The 21,138-nt window shown below is 41.1% G+C and overlaps 1 non-coding gene across 1 annotated transcript; it reads right to left on the bottom strand.

Moving 5' to 3' along the window:
- Positions 1-20,629: 20,629 nt before the first annotated feature.
- LOC135621371 (5S ribosomal RNA) lies at positions 20,630-20,748 on the bottom strand. The gene has a single exon (XR_010490534.1). It is a non-coding gene; the product is annotated as a 5S ribosomal RNA (ribosomal RNA).
- Between the last annotated feature and the right edge of the window lie 390 nt (positions 20,749-21,138).

The following is a 21,138-nucleotide window of genomic DNA, read 5'->3' as shown; positions in this document are numbered from 1 at the left end:
TATTGCATAGCAGGATTTTTATTTCAGCAAGTGTAGCATTGCATCACATGGTAAGATATCAGCTCGTATGATGCAAATTTTTGTTTGATATCTTGATACATGGCATGATAGCAATCATATTAGCAATAGCAACCATATCAATGTCATACTGCTGACTTATCAACTTACATTGGTATGTTGCTTCATATTTTCAAGGCATAGGCTTTTAAACCTTTTTAGTTTCAGTGCAAAAACCGAGATAAACAACAAGAGATGTTTGCAAATATGCTTACACAGACAAAGATAACCATATCAGGGTAACATATATACAGCATATCAGGTAACCATAAAGACAAAGTCCTTCATGAATAACATAAGGAGTTTACAACATGTCATATTAAAAACATCAGATGTTTATACAAGCTTATTCATGAGGTGGAAGATTAAAGTGCCTAAGTAAAGAGTCAAATTGTCGATGGATTTGCTGCAGCTCGGTTAGGATTTGATCTTGTCGAAGTTCAAGCCGTTCTTGTCGTTGTTCAAATCGGTCCATCCGAATCCCGATATCTTCGATGGATGATATGTGAGTTTGCTCAACCGGATGTGTTTCCTCAAAGGGACAGATCGGAGGAGAGTGGGTACTCCTAAAGACTGGGGTTTCCGGCTCTGGTTCAGGTTCAGGTTCAGGCTGAGGGGGATCAGTTCTTCTAGGCATTCTAACCCAGTTACCGTTTCTATAGTGACATCTTAGTCGGTGAAGTAGATTTTTGTTTATTATGCTGAATCTATCTGATTTCATTACTTCTTCTTCTAGTGGTATTTGAATGTCGTAAGCTTTCATTATTCTAGTAATAATTCCACCATATGGGAGCATCATATCTTTCGTAGATAATTCCAACATGTTTTGTTGGATCAGATAGCCAAGACAAATGTCACGTTCTTTCATGATTAGGTACATAATTCCTAATTCCAATTGACTCACTTCATCATGATGGTATTGCTTAGGAAGAATTATACTAGTCATGATATGATGAAGTATCTTAGTATTAAAGGGCATTAGATGTTCACAACTTTTAGGAATAGATTCTATGTTAGGATTGGCAAGGATTGTTCCTAAGGCTTCAACGTAGGATGTTTCAATAGTTTTTTCATCTCATGATCCTTTAAAGTAAAGACCTATGCTTTTCATGGGAATACCTATCATATCACAAATGAATCTATCAGTGATTGAGATGTGTTGTCCTAAGAGATAGGTTGATATCCTTTCTTCATCATCTATTTGCATGTTGTTGTAAAACAATCTAACTAGTCTAGGATAAATGGGTTCGTTGATCTGCAAAATGGGAAGTAGATTTAGGTTTGCAAACCAATGGATAGTCTCTACATCTCTTAGTTCATTCAGATCTACGTATTTTCCCTTATTGATGCTTCTTAGTTCGAAGGAGAGAAATTTTTCAGCATGGTTTTTGGAATCAAAAAGAGTGAGATCAAACTCTTCTACTACTCTCCTCTTTCCCTTGTCCCTTGAGGATCTTCTAGATCCCATTACTACTGCTGTTTAGAGGGATGATGATGAGCTAAGGTAAATGAAGAACAAAACAGAATTTAAGAGCTTCTTAGAGAGTACCTTTGTGAAATCTTCAAGAGAAGGAAGGATTCTTGATGTTTTGCTCCGAAATGGGAGGTATTTGGAAGGCTTAGAGGAGTGAAATGGGAATGGAGGAGACTTGGAAGAGTAGAGGAGGAAATGGGGGTGAGTTTGTGGTCGGTTCCTTAGCCGGCCCTAGCGTGATTTTAAAGGGCAGAGCTTGCTGGCGGTTGCACCTCTGGCTGGAGCGGTGCAACCTCTGGCAACCCGTGATGGCTGGAGGTGCCACCGCCAGCTGGAGAGGTGCCACCGCCTGCAGCAGGTGAGCACCTAAGATGATTTGATTAGGGAGTCTTTGCCTTGAGGAGAGTTTCAGAGTAATTAATGTTTGTTACATGATTTCGTATGAGTTTTTATTTAAGGAAGAAGCTCTTTGTACGATCAAGATAGATCTTTTAACGTGCATACGTATGTTTGTTTGGTATCCCTTTTAAGATCATGACATATTTAGTTTCTACAAGAATTAATTCGTAGATGAACGGGTTTTGAAGATCAGGGGGGTATGTGAATTTGGATATCATATGTTTCTAATAAGGTTGTATCGTTTTTGTGATTTCACAACTTCCACTTGTTACTTAAGCGTTGTGAGTTCCTTTTTGATTCTTGGTTTATGACCATTGAGAGTCAAGGAGCAGAAAATTATTTCTTGCTCCGGCCTAGACTTTTAATGTTTTTATAGGAAGGGATGATCTTTAGGAACCTATTTGCTTTTGGGTGCCTCATAAATAGATCTACATTTTCTATCATGTTGCATAGAGTTTATCATGGTTCCTTTAGGAACCCAAATTAATTTATTTGGACTTATTTTCTTGAATGGACAACAATGTGTCTTGTGTCCAAACTTGCAACAAAAGTTGCACTTGGTTTGGTGTTGAACATGTAAGATGGGGCCTTTTACAAAGGTAGTTGGATTTCGGTGAGGACTCCTCACAAATCCAATCCCACTTCTTTTGGGAGCATGACCCTTGTTTGTAAGGATCATGTTTAATGACTTGCTACCAACCTCGAATTTCTTCAAGGTGTCCTTAAGTAGCAAGTTTTCTTTTTGTATAGTTTCTAAATCATGACATTTGATACATGAATTTAAATTATCATGATGTTCGACTTTTAACTTATCAAACTCACAAGTAAGATTATCATGTACCTTTTTTAGCAACTTGTATTTTCTATTTATAACTTTGCATTCATCAAATAAATCATGGAAGGCATTTAATAATTCATCGAAAGATAAATCAGCATCTAATAAATCCGTTACCTCCTCTTCGATGGCCATAAAGGCGTAATGAGCAACTTGCTCGGTGTTGGACTCCTCTTCCTCAGATGCGCTCGAATCATCCCATGTTGCTTGAAGCGCCTTCTTCTTTGTTGTTCTTTTCTTGACTTGGGGACAATCACTTTTGTAGTGTCCCGGCTTTTTACATTCGTAGCAGATTACTTGGTCCTTCTTGGGTTCAAGTTTATTTTTCACATCGTTTTTAAACTTGTTTCTTTTGAAGAATTTCTTAAACTTTCTTGTCAAAAGTGCCAAGTCATCGTCACAATCCTCATCACTTGAGTTTTCTCTCAAGTGGCATTCAGAAGTTTTAAGTGCCATATCCTTCCTGTTCTTTGGAAGGATGTCTTCTTGCTCTTCATGAGCTTTGCAGGTCATTTCGTAGGTCATTAATGACCCGATTAGTTCTTCAAGAGGGAAATTTCGCAGATCTTTTGCCTCTTGAATGGCGGTGACTTTAGGATCCCAACTCTTAGGAAGGGATCTTAGTATCTTATTAACAAGCTCAAAATCCGAAAAGCTCTTTCCGAGTCCTTTTAGACCGTTGATGACATCCGTGAAACGGGTAAACATGTCGCCAATGGTTTCACTCGGTTTCATCCGGAAAAGTTCAAAAGAATGCAGCAACAGATTGATTTTTGACTCTTTCACTCTACTTGTGCCCTCGTGGGTCACTTCAAGTGTGTGCCAAATATCAAAAGCAGTTTCGCAAGTTGAAACACGATTAAACTCGTTTTTATCAAGTGCGCAAAATAAGGCATTCATAGCCTTTGCATTAAGAGCGAAAGCCTTCTTCTCCAAATCGTTCCAATCGATCATTGGAAGAGAAGATTTTGAAAATCCATTTTCAACAAGGTTCCACAGTTCAAAATCCATAGAAATAAAAAAGATCCTCATTCGGGTCTTCCAGTAAGTGTAGTCCGTTCCACTGAACATGGGTGGACGTGTAATCGAATGCCCCTCTTGGTTTCCGGCGTATGCCATCTCTCTTGGGTTTTAATCCTTTAGAGAGTTAACCTTGCTCTGATACCAATTGTTAGGATCGAGAGCACTAAGAGGGGGGGGGTGAATTAGTGCAGCGGAAATCTTATAATAATTTAAAACCAAAAGCTGCGTTCGTTCAAAAACTATTATGATGTAAAAGCAAATTCTTAGTTTGTATCTAAGTGCAGTTTGCGTCTAAGCGCAGATTGCGTTTAAGCGCAGTTTTGCGTCTAAGCGCAGTTTTGCGTCTAAGCGCAGTTTTGCGTCTAAACTCAGATTTACGTCTAAATGCAGATTTACGTCTAAACGCAGATTTACGTCTAAACGCAGATTTACGTCTAAACGCAGTTTTACGTCTAAACGCAGATTTACGTCTAAACGCAGTTTTACGTCTAAACGCAGTTTTACGTCTAGACGCAGATTTACGTCTAAACTTTGAAACTCGTTTGTATACTTGCAGAAGGCAGTATGCAGTTGAAATCAAGACGTAAACGTGAACTGAAATCTGATGATTGAGCGAGGAAAGCCGATTTACGTCTGAATGCAGTTTTACGTCTAAATGTTGAAACTCGTTCGTAAAATCGTAGAGGACAGATTGCAGTTATTAATAGGATTAAAATGTAAGCGTAAACTGCAAAGAAGCTCGTTCGTAAAAGCACGGAAAACAGTTCTGCAGAATCAAACGTAAACGTAAACTGTAATGTATGAAAATACGAATTTACGTCTGAATGCAGATTTGGAAGAACAGCACTTAGAACTTGTTCGTGAAAGCGCAGAGAGCAGTAGTGATGAGGGAGGTTTGCAGTAATGATAAAGTGCTCGAAAATAAACGCAAACCAGAGATTTAGAGTGGTTCGGTCAGCCTTGACCTACTCCACTTTTGGCTTCCTCCACCGATGAGGTTGCCGACGTCAACTAGGTGCCTTCCTTCAATGGGCGAAGGCCAAACTTCCCTCTTACAATTTCTCTCCTTTTGATAGGCTTAGGAGACAACCTTTACAGACCTTTCTCTCCTCACTTTACAATTGAAAACTTGAAGAACAGAAGGAGGAGACTTAAAGGCTTTACAACACTTTTGAGCTCTTAGAATCACAGAAAAGATCAAGATTTCGGTATATGTCTGTATCTTTTCAGTGCTGAATGGGTGGGGTATTTATAGGCCCCAACCCAATTCAAAATTCGAGCTCAAAACGATCAAATCGATCAAATCCCAGAATTCTGGGATCAGGCGGTTGCACCTCTCGACTGGAGAGGTGGCACCGCCTGGCAGAGCTCGAAGACTGAGCTCTGCCGATTGCTTCTCTCTGCCAGAGCTCGAAGACTGAGCTCGATGGTTGCATCACCTGGCAGAGCTCGAAGACTGAGCTTGGTGGTTGCATCACCTGGCAGAGCTCGAAATCTGAGCTCGGTGGTTGCATCACCTGGCAGAGCTCGAGACTGAGCTCAGGCTGATGCACCTCTCTGCCAGAGCTCGAAGACTGAGCTCGGTGGTTGCATCGCCTGGCAGAGCTCGGAACTTGAGCTCTGGCGGTGCAACCTCTTGGCTGGGGCGGTTGCACCTCCCAGCCTCGCAGCCCTGGCGGTTGCACCTCCTGGCTGGGGCGGTTGCACCTCCTGGCTGGGGCGGTTGCACCTCCCAACCCCACAGCCCAGGCGGTTGCACCTCCTGGCTGGGGCGGTTGCACCTCCTGGTTGGGGCGGTTGCACCTCCTGGTGCAATCAGGGTCCGAATGGTTCACTCCATTCGGCCCACTTTGAATCTTTTCAGGGGCCCAATTGCCCCAAGATTAAGCTAATGGGATCACCTCCCATTTTCATGCTTAATCATCATGCTAACTACGATTAACTCTAAGACAACTTCTGCAGCTTTGCTCCGATGCGTCAATCGCTTCTTCCGGCGAGTTTCCTGCCAACTTCCGTCGATCAACCGATAACCCTCGGTGATCCTTCTGCGGACATCCGGCATACTCCTGGACTTTGCGACGATCCACTTGGCGAGTTCCGACGAGCTTCGCTTGGCAAGCTTCTGGACTTCTCGGATCTGTTCTCTCTGAACCTCCGACGACCGTCCGAACTTCCGTCGAACTCTCGAACTCCCAACGTGATCATGATCTTGACTCCGGCGCAACTCCTGCTGCTTGTCTTACTCTCATCGTAATTAATCCTGCACACTTATCTCAACACATAGATTAGATAACAAATGACAATTGACTTCATCATCAAAATCCGAGATTCAACAATCTCCCCCTTTTTGATGATGACAATCAATTGATAAAGGAGTTGTCCTTAACTCCCCCTATCTATATGCCATAGTTGAGATAAGTCAACCTTGAATTCAAGACCTAAGAATTCAAGTGACGTATTGATAAGTTAGATCAGTTAAACTTATCAATGCTCCCATCATGATGCCCATCATGATGTATCTCTTTAAGAATGATGTCAAGGCATGACATACATCATCAAGTTTGTATGATAGTGTTTGTAACCATTCATCATGTAATCATATAAAGCTACGAAGGACTTTTTTACATGATGCTCACATTTGAGATTTTCTAGTAAGTTTGCATTTTCTTCACAATATCAAATCAAGATATGATGCAAACTATAGTACATGTTCACATATCTCTTGGTGATGCAAGGATGGCATAACATTGTTTATAGCATCACTCAAGTATTTGCAACTATGACATAGATATGATTATGGCAGTTCAGCTATGACATAGTGTTTATCAATTCATATTTTTCTCCCCCTTTGTCATCAACAAAAAGCATGATAGCATTATCAAGCATATAAAGGAAGTCATGACACATATAGCATTATCAAGCATATAAAGGAAGTCATAACTAGCATGATCTCATGATAGTTTTCATAAGAGTGTACGGGAACATCCCATTTTTAGCATACAACCCGAAAAATGAACTTCTTACATGCATTTGGTTAAAAATATTTGTCACATAATTTGCAACATGTTATTTGATCAAGCGTTGTCAAGGCATGTAATAGTAATAACATTCGAAAAATAATTTTAAGTATTCGGACACATCAACATTCCTAATTCTCTTCTTATGTAATCAAATTGTTCTTCACATAGGGGTTTTGTGAAGATATCAGCTAGTTGATGTTTGGTATCAATAATCTCTATGGTTACATCATGATTAGAGACATGATCTCGTATAAAGTGATGTCTAATATCAATGCGTTTGATTCTTGAGTGTTAAGCTTTTGATGTAGTAACACAATTATTTCAAGTGCAGCATTATATCATATTGCATAGCAGGATTTTTATTTCAGCAAGTGTAGCATTGCATCACATGGTAAGATATCAGCTCGTATGATGCAAATTTTTGTTTGATATCTTGATACATGGCATGATAGCAATCATATTAGCAATAGCAACCATATCAATGTCATACTGCTGACTTATCAACTTACATTGGTATGTTGCTTCATATTTTCAAGGCATAGGCTTTTAAACCTTTTTAGTTTCAGTGCAAAAACCGAGATAAACAACAAGAGATGTTTGCAAATATGCTTACACAGACAAAGATAACCATATCAGGGTAACATATATACAGCATATCAGGTAACCATAAAGACAAAGTCCTTCATGAATAACATAAGGAGTTTACAACATGTCATATTAAAAACATCAGATGTTTATACAAGCTTATTCATGAGGTGGAAGATTAAAGTGCCTAAGTAAAGAGTCAAATTGTCGATGGATTTGCTGCAGCTCGGTTAGGATTTGATCTTGTCGAAGTTCAAGCCGTTCTTGTCGTTGTTCAAATCGGTCCATCCGTATCCCGATATCTTCGATGGATGATATGTGAGTTTGCTCAACCGGATGTGTTTCCTCAAAGGGACAGATCGGAGGAGAGTGGGTACTCCTAAAGACTGGGGTTTCCGGCTCTGGTTCAGGTTCAGGTTCAGGCTGAGGGGGATCAGTTCTTCTAGGCATTCTAACCCAGTTACCGTTTCTATAGTGACATCTTAGTCGGTGAAGTAGATTTTTGTTTATTATGCTGAATCTATCTGATTTCATTACTTCTTCTTCTAGTGGTATTTGAATGTCGTAAGCTTTCATTATTCTAGTAATAATTCCACCATATGGGAGCATCATATCTTTCGTAGATAATTCCAACATGTTTTGTTGGATCAGATAGCCAAGACAAATGTCACGTTCTTTCATGATTAGGTACATAATTCCTAATTCCAATTGACTCACTTCATCATGATGGTATTGCTTAGGAAGAATTATACTAGTCATGATATGATGAAGTATCTTAGTATTAAAGGGCATTAGATGTTCACAACTTTTAGGAATAGATTCTATGTTAGGATTGGCAAGGATTGTTCCTAAGGCTTCAACGTAGGATGTTTCAATAGTTTTTTCATCCCATGATCCTTTAAAGTAAAGACCTATGCTTTTCATGGGAATACCTATCATATCACAAATGAATCTATCAGTGATTGAGATGTGTTGTCCTAAGAGATAGGTTGATATCCTTTCTTCATCATCTATTTGCATGTTGTTGTAAAACAATCTAACTAGTCTAGGATAAATGGGTTCGTTGATCTGCAAAATGGGAAGTAGATTTAGGTTTGCAAACCAATGGATAGTCTCTACATCTCTTAGTTCATTCAGATCTACGTATTTTCCCTTATTGATGCTTCTTAGTTCGAAGGAGAGAAATTTTTCAGCATGGTTTTTGGAATCAAAAAGAGTGAGATCAAACTCTTCTACTACTCTCCTCTTTCCCTTGTCCCTTGAGGATCTTCTAGATCCCATTACTACTGCTGTTTAGAGGGATGATGATGAGCTAAGGTAAATGAAGAACAAAACAGAATTTAAGAGCTTCTTAGAGAGTACCTTTGTGAAATCTTCAAGAGAAGGAAGGATTCTTGATGTTTTGCTCCGAAATGGGAGGTATTTGGAAGGCTTAGAGGAGTGAAATGGGAATGGAGGAGACTTGGAAGAGTAGAGGAGGAAATGGGGGTGAGTTTGTGGTCGGTTCCTTAGCCGGCCCTAGCGTGATTTTAAAGGGCAGAGCTTGCTGGCGGTTGCACCTCTGGCTGGAGCGGTGCAACCTCTGGCAACCCGTGATGGCTGGAGGTGCCACCGCCAGCTGGAGAGGTGCCACCGCCTGCAGCAGGTGAGCACCTAAGATGATTTGATTAGGGAGTCTTTGCCTTGAGGAGAGTTTCAGAGTAATTAATGTTTGTTACATGATTTCGTATGAGTTTTTATTTAAGGAAGAAGCTCTTTGTACGATCAAGATAGATCTTTTAACGTGCATACGTATGTTTGTTTGGTATCCCTTTTAAGATCATGACATATTTAGTTTCTACAAGAATTAATTCGTAGATGAACGGGTTTTGAAGATCAGGGGGGTATGTGAATTTGGATATCATATGTTTCTAATAAGGTTGTATCGTTTTTGTGATTTCACAACTTCCACTTGTTACTTAAGCGTTGTGAGTTCCTTTTTGATTCTTGGTTTATGACCATTGAGAGTCAAGGAGCAGAAAATTATTTCTTGCTCCGGCCTAGACTTTTAATGTTTTTATAGGAAGGGATGATCTTTAGGAACCTATTTGCTTTTGGGTGCCTCATAAATAGATCTACATTTTCTATCATGTTGCATAGAGTTTATCATGGTTCCTTTAGGAACCCAAATTAATTTGTTTGGACTTATTTTCTTGAATGGACAACAATGTGTCTTGTGTCCAAACTTGCAACAAAAGTTGCACTTGGTTTGGTGTTGAACATGTAAGATGGGGCCTTTTACAAAGGTAGTTGGATTTCGGTGAGGACTCCTCACAAATCCAATCCCACTTCTTTTGGGAGCATGACCCTTGTTTGTAAGGATCATGTTTAATGACTTGCTACCAACCTCGAATTTCTTCAAGGTGTCCTTAAGTAGCAAGTTTTCTTTTTGTATAGTTTCTAAATCATGACATTTGATACATGAATTTAAATTATCATGATGTTCGACTTTTAACTTATCAAACTCACAAGTAAGATTATCATGTACCTTTTTTAGCAACTTGTATTTTCTATTTATAACTTTGCATTCATCAAATAAATCATGGAAGGCATTTAATAATTCATCGAAAGATAAATCAGCATCTAATAAATCCGTTACCTCCTCTTCGATGGCCATAAAGGCGTAATGAGCAACTTGCTCGGTGTTGGACTCCTCTTCCTCAGATGCGCTCGAATCATCCCATGTTGCTTGAAGCGCCTTCTTCTTTGTTGTTCTTTTCTTGACTTGGGGACAATCACTTTTGTAGTGTCCCGGCTTTTTACATTCGTAGCAGATTACTTGGTCCTTCTTGGGTTCAAGTTTATTTTTCACATCGTTTTTAAACTTGTTTCTTTTGAAGAATTTCTTAAACTTTCTTGTCAAAAGTGCCAAGTCATCGTCACAATCCTCATCACTTGAGTTTTCTCTCAAGTGGCATTCAGAAGTTTTAAGTGCCATATCCTTCCTGTTCTTTGGAAGGATGTCTTCTTGCTCTTCATGAGCTTTGCAGGTCATTTCGTAGGTCATTAATGACCCGATTAGTTCTTCAAGAGGGAAATTTCGCAGATCTTTTGCCTCTTGAATGGCGGTGACTTTAGGATCCCAACTCTTAGGAAGGGATCTTAGTATCTTGTTAACAAGCTCAAAATCCGAAAAGCTCTTTCCGAGTCCTTTTAGACCGTTGACGACATCCGTGAAACGGGTAAACATGTCGCCAATGGTTTCACTCGGTTTCATCCGGAAAAGTTCAAAAGAATGCAGCAACAGATTGATTTTTGACTCTTTCACTCTACTTGTGCCCTCGTGGGTCACTTCAAGTGTGTGCCAAATATCAAAAGCAGTTTCGCAAGTTGAAACACGATTAAACTCGTTTTTATCAAGTGCGCAAAATAAGGCATTCATAGCCTTTGCATTAAGAGCGAAAGCCTTCTTCTCCAAATCGTTCCAATCGATCATTGGAAGAGAAGATTTTGAAAATCCATTTTCAACAAGGTTCCACAGTTCAAAATCCATAGAAATAAGAAAGATCCTCATTCGGGTCTTCCAGTAAGTGTAGTCCGTTCCACTGAACATGGGTGGACGTGTAATCGAATGCCCCTCTTGGTTTCCGGCGTATGCCATCTCTCTTGGGTTTTAATCCTTTAGAGAGTTAACCTTGCTCTGATACCAATTGTTAGGATCGAGAGCACTAAGAGGGGGGGGGTGAATTAGTGCAGCGGAAATCTTATAATAATTTAAAACCAAAAGCTGCGTTCGTTCAAAAACTATTATGATGTAAAAGCAAATTCTTAGTTTGTATCTAAGTGCAGTTTGCGTCTAAGCGCAGATTGCGTTTAAGCGCAGTTTTGCGTCTAAGCGCAGTTTTGCGTCTAAGCGCAGTTTTGCGTCTAAACTCAGATTTACGTCTAAATGCAGATTTACGTCTAAACGCAGATTTACGTCTAAACGCAGATTTACGTCTAAACGCAGTTTTACGTCTAAACGCAGATTTACGTCTAAACGCAGTTTTACGTCTAAACGCAGTTTTACGTCTAGACGCAGATTTACGTCTAAACTTTGAAACTCGTTTGTATACTTGCAGAAGGCAGTATGCAGTTGAAATCAAGACGTAAACGTGAACTGAAATCTGATGATTGAGCGAGGAAAGCCGATTTACGTCTGAATGCAGTTTTACGTCTAAATGTTGAAACTCGTTCGTAAAATCGTAGAGGACAGATTGCAGTTATTAATAGGATTAAAATGTAAGCGTAAACTGCAAAGAAGCTCGTTCGTAAAAGCACGGAAAACAGTTCTGCAGAATCAAACGTAAACGTAAACTGTAATGTATGAAAATACGAATTTACGTCTGAATGCAGATTTGGAAGAACAGCACTTAGAACTTGTTCGTGAAAGCGCAGAGAGCAGTAGTGATGAGGGAGGTTTGCAGTAATGATAAAGTGCTCGAAAATAAACGCAAACCAGAGATTTAGAGTGGTTCGGTCAGCCTTGACCTACTCCACTTTTGGCTTCCTCCACCGATGAGGTTGCCGACGTCAACTAGGTGCCTTCCTTCAATGGGCGAAGGCCAAACTTCCCTCTTACAATTTCTCTCCTTTTGATAGGCTTAGGAGACAACCTTTACAGACCTTTCTCTCCTCACTTTACAATTGAAAACTTGAAGAACAGAAGGAGGAGACTTAAAGGCTTTACAACACTTTTGAGCTCTTAGAATCACAGAAAAGATCAAGATTTCGGTATATGTCTGTATCTTTTCAGTGCTGAATGGGTGGGGTATTTATAGGCCCCAACCCAATTCAAAATTCGAGCTCAAAACGATCAAATCGATCAAATCCCAGAATTCTGGGATCAGGCGGTTGCACCTCTCGACTGGAGAGGTGGCACCGCCTGGCAGAGCTCGAAGACTGAGCTCTGCCGATTGCTTCTCTCTGCCAGAGCTCGAAGACTGAGCTCGATGGTTGCATCACCTGGCAGAGCTCGAAGACTGAGCTTGGTGGTTGCATCACCTGGCAGAGCTCGAAATCTGAGCTCGGTGGTTGCATCACCTGGCAGAGCTCGAGACTGAGCTCAGGCTGATGCACCTCTCTGCCAGAGCTCGAAGACTGAGCTCGGTGGTTGCATCGCCTGGCAGAGCTCGGAACTTGAGCTCTGGCGGTGCAACCTCTTGGCTGGGGCGGTTGCACCTCCCAGCCTCGCAGCCCTGGCGGTTGCACCTCCTGGCTGGGGCGGTTGCACCTCCTGGCTGGGGCGGTTGCACCTCCCAACCCCACAGCCCAGGCGGTTGCACCTCCTGGCTGGGGCGGTTGCACCTCCTGGTTGGGGCGGTTGCACCTCCTGGTGCAATCAGGGTCCGAATGGTTCACTCCATTCGGCCCACTTTGAATCTTTTCAGGGGCCCAATTGCCCCAAGATTAAGCTAATGGGATCACCTCCCATTTTCATGCTTAATCATCATGCTAACTACGATTAACTCTAAGACAACTTCTGCAGCTTTGCTCCGATGCGTCAATCGCTTCTTCCGGCGAGTTTCCTGCCAACTTCCGTCGATCAACCGATAACCCTCGGTGATCCTTCTGCGGACATCCGGCATACTCCTGGACTTTGCGACGATCCACTTGGCGAGTTCCGACGAGCTTCGCTTGGCAAGCTTCTGGACTTCTCGGATCTGTTCTCTCTGAACCTCCGACGACCGTCCGAACTTCCGTCGAACTCTCGAACTCCCAACGTGATCATGATCTTGACTCCGGCGCAACTCCTGCTGCTTGTCTTACTCTCATCGTAATTAATCCTGCACACTTATCTCAACACATAGATTAGATAACAAATGACAATTGACTTCATCATCAAAATCCGAGATTCAACAATCTCCCCCTTTTTGATGATGACAATCAATTGATAAAGGAGTTGTCCTTAACTCCCCCTATCTATATGCCATAGTTGAGATAAGTCAACCTTGAATTCAAGACCTAAGAATTCAAGTGACGTATTGATAAGTTAGATCAGTTAAACTTATCAATGCTCCCATCATGATGCCCATCATGATGTATCTCTTTAAGAATGATGTCAAGGCATGACATACATCATCAAGTTTGTATGATAGTGTTTGTAACCATTCATCATGTAATCATATAAAGCTACGAAGGACTTTTTTACATGATGCTCACATTTGAGATTTTCTAGTAAGTTTGCATTTTCTTCACAATATCAAATCAAGATATGATGCAAACTATAGTACATGTTCACATATCTCTTGGTGATGCAAGGATGGCATAACATTGTTTATAGCATCACTCAAGTATTTGCAACTATGACATAGATATGATTATGGCAGTTCAGCTATGACATAGTGTTTATCAATTCATATTTTTCTCCCCCTTTGTCATCAACAAAAAGCATGATAGCATTATCAAGCATATAAAGGAAGTCATGACACATATAGCATTATCAAGCATATAAAGGAAGTCATAACTAGCATGATCTCATGATAGTTTTCATAAGAGTGTACGGGAACATCCCATTTTTAGCATACAACCCGAAAAATGAACTTCTTACATGCATTTGGTTAAAAATATTTGTCACATAATTTGCAACATGTTATTTGATCAAGCGTTGTCAAGGCATGTAATAGTAATAACATTCGAAAAATAATTTTAAGTATTCGGACACATCAACATTCCTAATTCTCTTCTTATGTAATCAAATTGTTCTTCACATAGGGGTTTTGTGAAGATATCAGCTAGTTGATGTTTGGTATCAATAATCTCTATGGTTACATCATGATTAGAGACATGATCTCGTATAAAGTGATGTCTAATATCAATGCGTTTGATTCTTGAGTGTTAAGCTTTTGATGTAGTAACACAATTATTTCAAGTGCAGCATTATATCATATTGCATAGCAGGATTTTTATTTCAGCAAGTGTAGCATTGCATCACATGGTAAGATATCAGCTCGTATGATGCAAATTTTTGTTTGATATCTTGATACATGGCATGATAGCAATCATATTAGCAATAGCAACCATATCAATGTCATACTGCTGACTTATCAACTTACATTGGTATGTTGCTTCATATTTTCAAGGCATAGGCTTTTAAACCTTTTTAGTTTCAGTGCAAAAACCGAGATAAACAACAAGAGATGTTTGCAAATATGCTTACACAGACAAAGATAACCATATCAGGGTAACATATATACAGCATATCAGGTAACCATAAAGACAAAGTCCTTCATGAATAACATAAGGAGTTTACAACATGTCATATTAAAAACATCAGATGTTTATACAAGCTTATTCATGAGGTGGAAGATTAAAGTGCCTAAGTAAAGAGTCAAATTGTCGATGGATTTGCTGCAGCTCGGTTAGGATTTGATCTTGTCGAAGTTCAAGCCGTTCTTGTCGTTGTTCAAATCGGTCCATCCGAATCCCGATATCTTCGATGGATGATATGTGAGTTTGCTCAACCGGATGTGTTTCCTCAAAGGGACAGATCGGAGGAGAGTGGGTACTCCTAAAGACTGGGGTTTCCGGCTCTGGTTCAGGTTCAGGTTCAGGCTGAGGGGGATCAGTTCTTCTAGGCATTCTAACCCAGTTACCGTTTCTATAGTGACATCTTAGTCGGTGAAGTAGATTTTTGTTTATTATGCTGAATCTATCTGATTTCATTACTTCTTCTTCTAGTGGTATTTGAATGTCGTAAGCTTTCATTATTCTAGTAATAATTCCACCATATGGGAGCATCATATCTTTCGTAGATAATTCCAACATGTTTTGTTGGATCAGATAGCCAAGACAAATGTCACGTTCTTTCATGATTAGGTACATAATTCCTAATTCCAATTGACTCACTTCATCATGATGGTATTGCTTAGGAAGAATTATACTAGTCATGATATGATGAAGTATCTTAGTATTAAAGGGCATTAGATGTTCACAACTTTTAGGAATAGATTCTATGTTAGGATTGGCAAGGATTGTTCCTAAGGCTTCAACGTAGGATGTTTCAATAGTTTTTTCATCCCATGATCCTTTAAAGTAAAGACCTATGCTTTTCATGGGAATACCTATCATATCACAAATGAATCTATCAGTGATTGAGATGTGTTGTCCTAAGAGATAGGTTGATATCCTTTCTTCATCATCTATTTGCATGTTGTTGTAAAACAATCTAACTAGTCTAGGATAAATGGGTTCGTTGATCTGCAAAATGGGAAGTAGATTTAGGTTTGCAAACCAATGGATAGTCTCTACATCTCTTAGTTCATTCAGATCTACGTATTTTCCCTTATTGATGCTTCTTAGTTCGAAGGAGAGAAATTTTTCAGCATGGTTTTTGGAATCAAAAAGAGTGAGATCAAACTCTTCTACTACTCTCCTCTTTCCCTTGTCCCTTGAGGATCTTCTAGATCCCATTACTACTGCTGTTTAGAGGGATGATGATGAGCTAAGGTAAATGAAGAACAAAACAGAATTTAAGAGCTTCTTAGAGAGTACCTTTGTGAAATCTTCAAGAGAAGGAAGGATTCTTGATGTTTTGCTCCGAAATGGGAGGTATTTGGAAGGCTTAGAGGAGTGAAATGGGAATGGAGGAGACTTGGAAGAGTAGAGGAGGAAATGGGGGTGAGTTTGTGGTCGGTTCCTTAGCCGGCCCTAGCGTGATTTTAAAGGGCAGAGCTTGCTGGCGGTTGCACCTCTGGCTGGAGCGGTGCAACCTCTGGCAACCCGTGATGGCTGGAGGTGCCACCGCCAGCTGGAGAGGTGCCACCGCCTGCAGCAGGTGAGCACCTAAGATGATTTGATTAGGGAGTCTTTGCCTTGAGGAGAGTTTCAGAGTAATTAATGTTTGTTACATGATTTCGTATGAGTTTTTATTTAAGGAAGAAGCTCTTTGTACGATCAAGATAGATCTTTTAACGTGCATACGTATGTTTGTTTGGTATCCCTTTTAAGATCATGACATATTTAGTTTCTACAAGAATTAATTCGTAGATGAACGGGTTTTGAAGATCAGGGGGGTATGTGAATTTGGATATCATATGTTTCTAATAAGGTTGTATCGTTTTTGTGATTTCACAACTTCCACTTGTTACTTAAGCGTTGTGAGTTCCTTTTTGATTCTTGGTTTATGACCATTGAGAGTCAAGGAGCAGAAAATTATTTCTTGCTCCGGCCTAGACTTTTAATGTTTTTATAGGAAGGGATGATCTTTAGGAACCTATTTGCTTTTGGGTGCCTCATAAATAGATCTACATTTTCTATCATGTTGCATAGAGTTTATCATGGTTCCTTTAGGAACCCAAATTAATTTGTTTGGACTTATTTTCTTGAATGGACAACAATGTGTCTTGTGTCCAAACTTGCAACAAAAGTTGCACTTGGTTTGGTGTTGAACATGTAAGATGGGGCCTTTTACAAAGGTAGTTGGATTTCGGTGAGGACTCCTCACAAATCCAATCCCACTTCTTTTGGGAGCATGACCCTTGTTTGTAAGGATCATGTTTAATGACTTGCTACCAACCTCGAATTTCTTCAAGGTGTCCTTAAGTAGCAAGTTTTCTTTTTGTATAGTTTCTAAATCATGACATTTGATACATGAATTTAAATTATCATGATGTTCGACTTTTAACTTATCAAACTCACAAGTAAGATTATCATGTACCTTTTTTAGCAACTTGTATTTTCTATTTATAACTTTGCATTCATCAAATAAATCATGGAAGGCATTTAATAATTCATCGAAAGATAAATCAGCATCTAATAAATCCGTTACCTCCTCTTCGATGGCCATAAAGGCGTAATGAGCAACTTGCTCGGTGTTGGACTCCTCTTCCTCAGATGCGCTCGAATCATCCCATGTTGCTTGAAGCGCCTTCTTCTTTGTTGTTCTTTTCTTGACTTGGGGACAATCACTTTTGTAGTGTCCCGGCTTTTTACATTCGTAGCAGATTACTTGGTCCTTCTTGGGTTCAAGTTTATTTTTCACATCGTTTTTAAACTTGTTTCTTTTGAAGAATTTCTTAAACTTTCTTGTCAAAAGTGCCAAGTCATCGTCACAATCCTCATCACTTGAGTTTTCTCTCAAGTGGCATTCAGAAGTTTTAAGTGCCATATCCTTCCTGTTCTTTGGAAGGATGTCTTCTTGCTCTTCATGAGCTTTGCAGGTCATTTCGTAGGTCATTAATGACCCGATTAGTTCTTCAAGAGGGAAATTTCGCAGATCTTTTGCCTCTTGAATGGCGGTGACTTTAGGATCCCAACTCTTAGGAAGGGATCTTAGTATCTTATTAACAAGCTCAAAATCCGAAAAGCTCTTTCCGAGTCCTTTTAGACCGTTGACGACATCCGTGAAACGGGTAAACATGTCGCCAATGGTTTCACTCGGTTTCATCCGGAAAAGTTCAAAAGAATGCAGCAACAGATTGATTTTTGACTCTTTCACTCTACTTGTGCCCTCGTGGGTCACTTCAAGTGTGTGCCAAATATCAAAAGCAGTTTCGCAAGTTGAAACACGATTAAACTCGTTTTTATCAAGTGCGCAAAATAAGGCATTCATAGCCTTTGCATTAAGAGCGAAAGCCTTCTTCTCCAAATCGTTCCAATCGATCATTGGAAGAGAAGATTTTGAAAATCCATTTTCAACAAGGTTCCACAGTTCAAAATCCATAGAAATAAGAAAGATCCTCATTCGGGTCTTCCAGTAAGTGTAGTCCGTTCCACTGAACATGGGTGGACGTGTAATCGAATGCCCCTCTTGGTTTCCGGCGTATGCCATCTCTCTTGGGTTTTAATCCTTTAGAGAGTTAACCTTGCTCTGATACCAATTGTTAGGATCGAGAGCACTAAGAGGGGGGGGGTGAATTAGTGCAGCGGAAATCTTATAATAATTTAAAACCAAAAGCTGCGTTCGTTCAAAAACTATTATGATGTAAAAGCAAATTCTTAGTTTGTATCTAAGTGCAGTTTGCGTCTAAGCGCAGATTGCGTTTAAGCGCAGTTTTGCGTCTAAGCGCAGTTTTGCGTCTAAGCGCAGTTTTGCGTCTAAACTCAGATTTACGTCTAAATGCAGATTTACGTCTAAACGCAGATTTACGTCTAAACGCAGATTTACGTCTAAACGCAGTTTTACGTCTAAACGCAGATTTACGTCTAAACGCAGTTTTACGTCTAAACGCAGTTTTACGTCTAAACGCAGTTTTACGTCTAGACGCAGATTTACGTCTAAACTTTGAAACTCGTTTGTATACTTGCAGAAGGCAGTATGCAGTTGAAATCAAGACGTAAACGTGAACTGAAATCTGATGATTGAGCGAGGAAAGCCGATTTACGTCTGAATGCAGTTTTACGTCTAAATGTTGAAACTCGTTCGTAAAATCGTAGAGGACAGATTGCAGTTATTAATAGGATTAAAATGTAAGCGTAAACTGCAAAGAAGCTCGTTCGTAAAAGCACGGAAAACAGTTCTGCAGAATCAAACGTAAACGTAAACTGTAATGTATGAAAATACGAATTTACGTCTGAATGCAGATTTGGAAGAACAGCACTTAGAACTTGTTCGTGAAAGCGCAGAGAGCAGTAGTGATGAGGGAGGTTTGCAGTAATGATAAAGTGCTCGAAAATAAACGCAAACCAGAGATTTAGAGTGGTTCGGTCAGCCTTGACCTACTCCACTTTTGGCTTCCTCCACCGATGAGGTTGCCGACGTCAACTAGGTGCCTTCCTTCAATGGGCGAAGGCCAAACTTCCCTCTTACAATTTCTCTCCTTTTGATAGGCTTAGGAGACAACCTTTACAGACCTTTCTCTCCTCACTTTACAATTGAAAACTTGAAGAACAGAAGGAGGAGACTTAAAGGCTTTACAACACTTTTGAGCTCTTAGAATCACAGAAAAGATCAAGATTTCGGTATATGTCTGTATCTTTTCAGTGCTGAATGAGTGGGGTATTTATAGGCCCCAACCCAATTCAAAATTCGAGCTCAAAACGATCAAATCGATCAAATCCCAGAATTCTGGGATCAGGCGGTTGCACCTCTCGACTGGAGAGGTGGCACCGCCTGGCAGAGCTCGAAGACTGAGCTCTGCCGATTGCTTCTCTCTGCCAGAGCTCGAAGACTGAGCTCGATGGTTGCATCACCTGGCAGAGCTCGAAGACTGAGCTTGGTGGTTGCATCACCTGGCAGAGCTCGAAATCTGAGCTCGGTGGTTGCATCACCTGGCAGAGCTCGAGACTGAGCTCAGGCTGATGCACCTCTCTGCCAGAGCTCGAAGACTGAGCTCGGTGGTTGCATCGCCTGGCAGAGCTCGGAACTTGAGCTCTGGCGGTGCAACCTCTTGGCTGGGGCGGTTGCACCTCCCAGCCTCGCAGCCCTGGCGGTTGCACCTCCTGGCTGGGGCGGTTGCACCTCCCAACCCCACAGCCCAGGCGGTTGCACCTCCTGGCTGGGGCGGTTGCACCTCCCAACCCCACAGCCCAGGCGGTTGCACCTCCTGGCTGGGGCGGTTGCACCTCCTGGTTGGGGCGGTTGCACCTCCTGGTGCAATCAGGGTCCGAATGGTTCACTCCATTCGGCCCACTTTGAATCTTTTCAGGGGCCCAATTGCCCCAAGATTAAGCTAATGGGATCACCTCCCATTTTCATGCTTAATCATCATGCTAACTACGATTAACTCTAAGACAACTTCTGCAGCTTTGCTCCGATGCGTCAATCGCTTCTTCCGGCGAGTTTCCTGCCAACTTCCGTCGATCAACCGATAACCCTCGGTGATCCTTCTGCGGACATCCGGCATACTCCTGGACTTTGCGACGATCCACTTGGCGAGTTCCGACGAGCTTCGCTTGGCAAGCTTCTGGACTTCTCGGATCTGTTCTCTCTGAACCTCCGACGACCGTCCGAACTTCCGTCGAACTCTCGAACTCCCAACGTGATCATGATCTTGACTCCGGCGCAACTCCTGCTGCTTGTCTTACTCTCATCGTAGTTAATCCTGCACACTTATCTCAACACATAGATTAGATAACAAATGACAATTGACTTCATCATCAAAATCCGAGATTCAACAACCCATCCTAGAACCACTGTATGTTTATGAAGAAATTTTTAGATGATGATTTCATTATTCTCCTGCTATATGTTAATGACATATTTATTGTTGGCCATAATGCTGGAAAAATTGAAAAGCTTAAAAGAGGGTTCTAAGTAAGTCTTTTGGGGCGCAAAAAGGAGTGCAACACGAGGACTTCCCAGGGGGTCACCCATCCTAGTACTACTCTCGCCCAAGCACGCTTAACTTCGGAGTTCTGATGGGATCCGGTGCTTTAGTGCTGGTATGATCGCACTCGTTTTGTGTGCGTCGTCCCTCGCCTTTGTACTCTCGAACGATCTCGGAATCGCCATTGTCGGATCTCTCCGATGCCCACGAGGCCGACCGCGTACCGGACACGGCAAGCGCGCGCCGAAACCATCGGGACTTTCTCGAACGAACTCGGAATCGCTATTGCGGCCCCATTCCGGAAAGCTCTCTCCGAGCCCCACGAGACTGACTGCGTAGCGGTCACGGCAAATTCCGAGGCCCAAAACCATCGCCTCGGAGGCCGACGGGAGAGGTTTTGGCCGCTCGGGGCGCAAAAACGAGTGCAACAGGGGGTCACCCATCCTAGAACCACTGTATGTTTATGAAGAAATTTTTAGATGATGATTTCATTATTCTCCTGCTATATGTTAATGACAT

This window comes from Musa acuminata, chromosome BXJ2-8, assembly GCF_036884655.1.
Source record: "Musa acuminata AAA Group cultivar baxijiao chromosome BXJ2-8, Cavendish_Baxijiao_AAA, whole genome shotgun sequence".
NCBI classification, from domain to species: domain Eukaryota; kingdom Viridiplantae; phylum Streptophyta; class Magnoliopsida; order Zingiberales; family Musaceae; genus Musa; species Musa acuminata.
The sequence above is the reverse complement of the archived record's forward strand: the minus strand, read 5'-3'. Positions and strand labels throughout refer to the sequence as shown.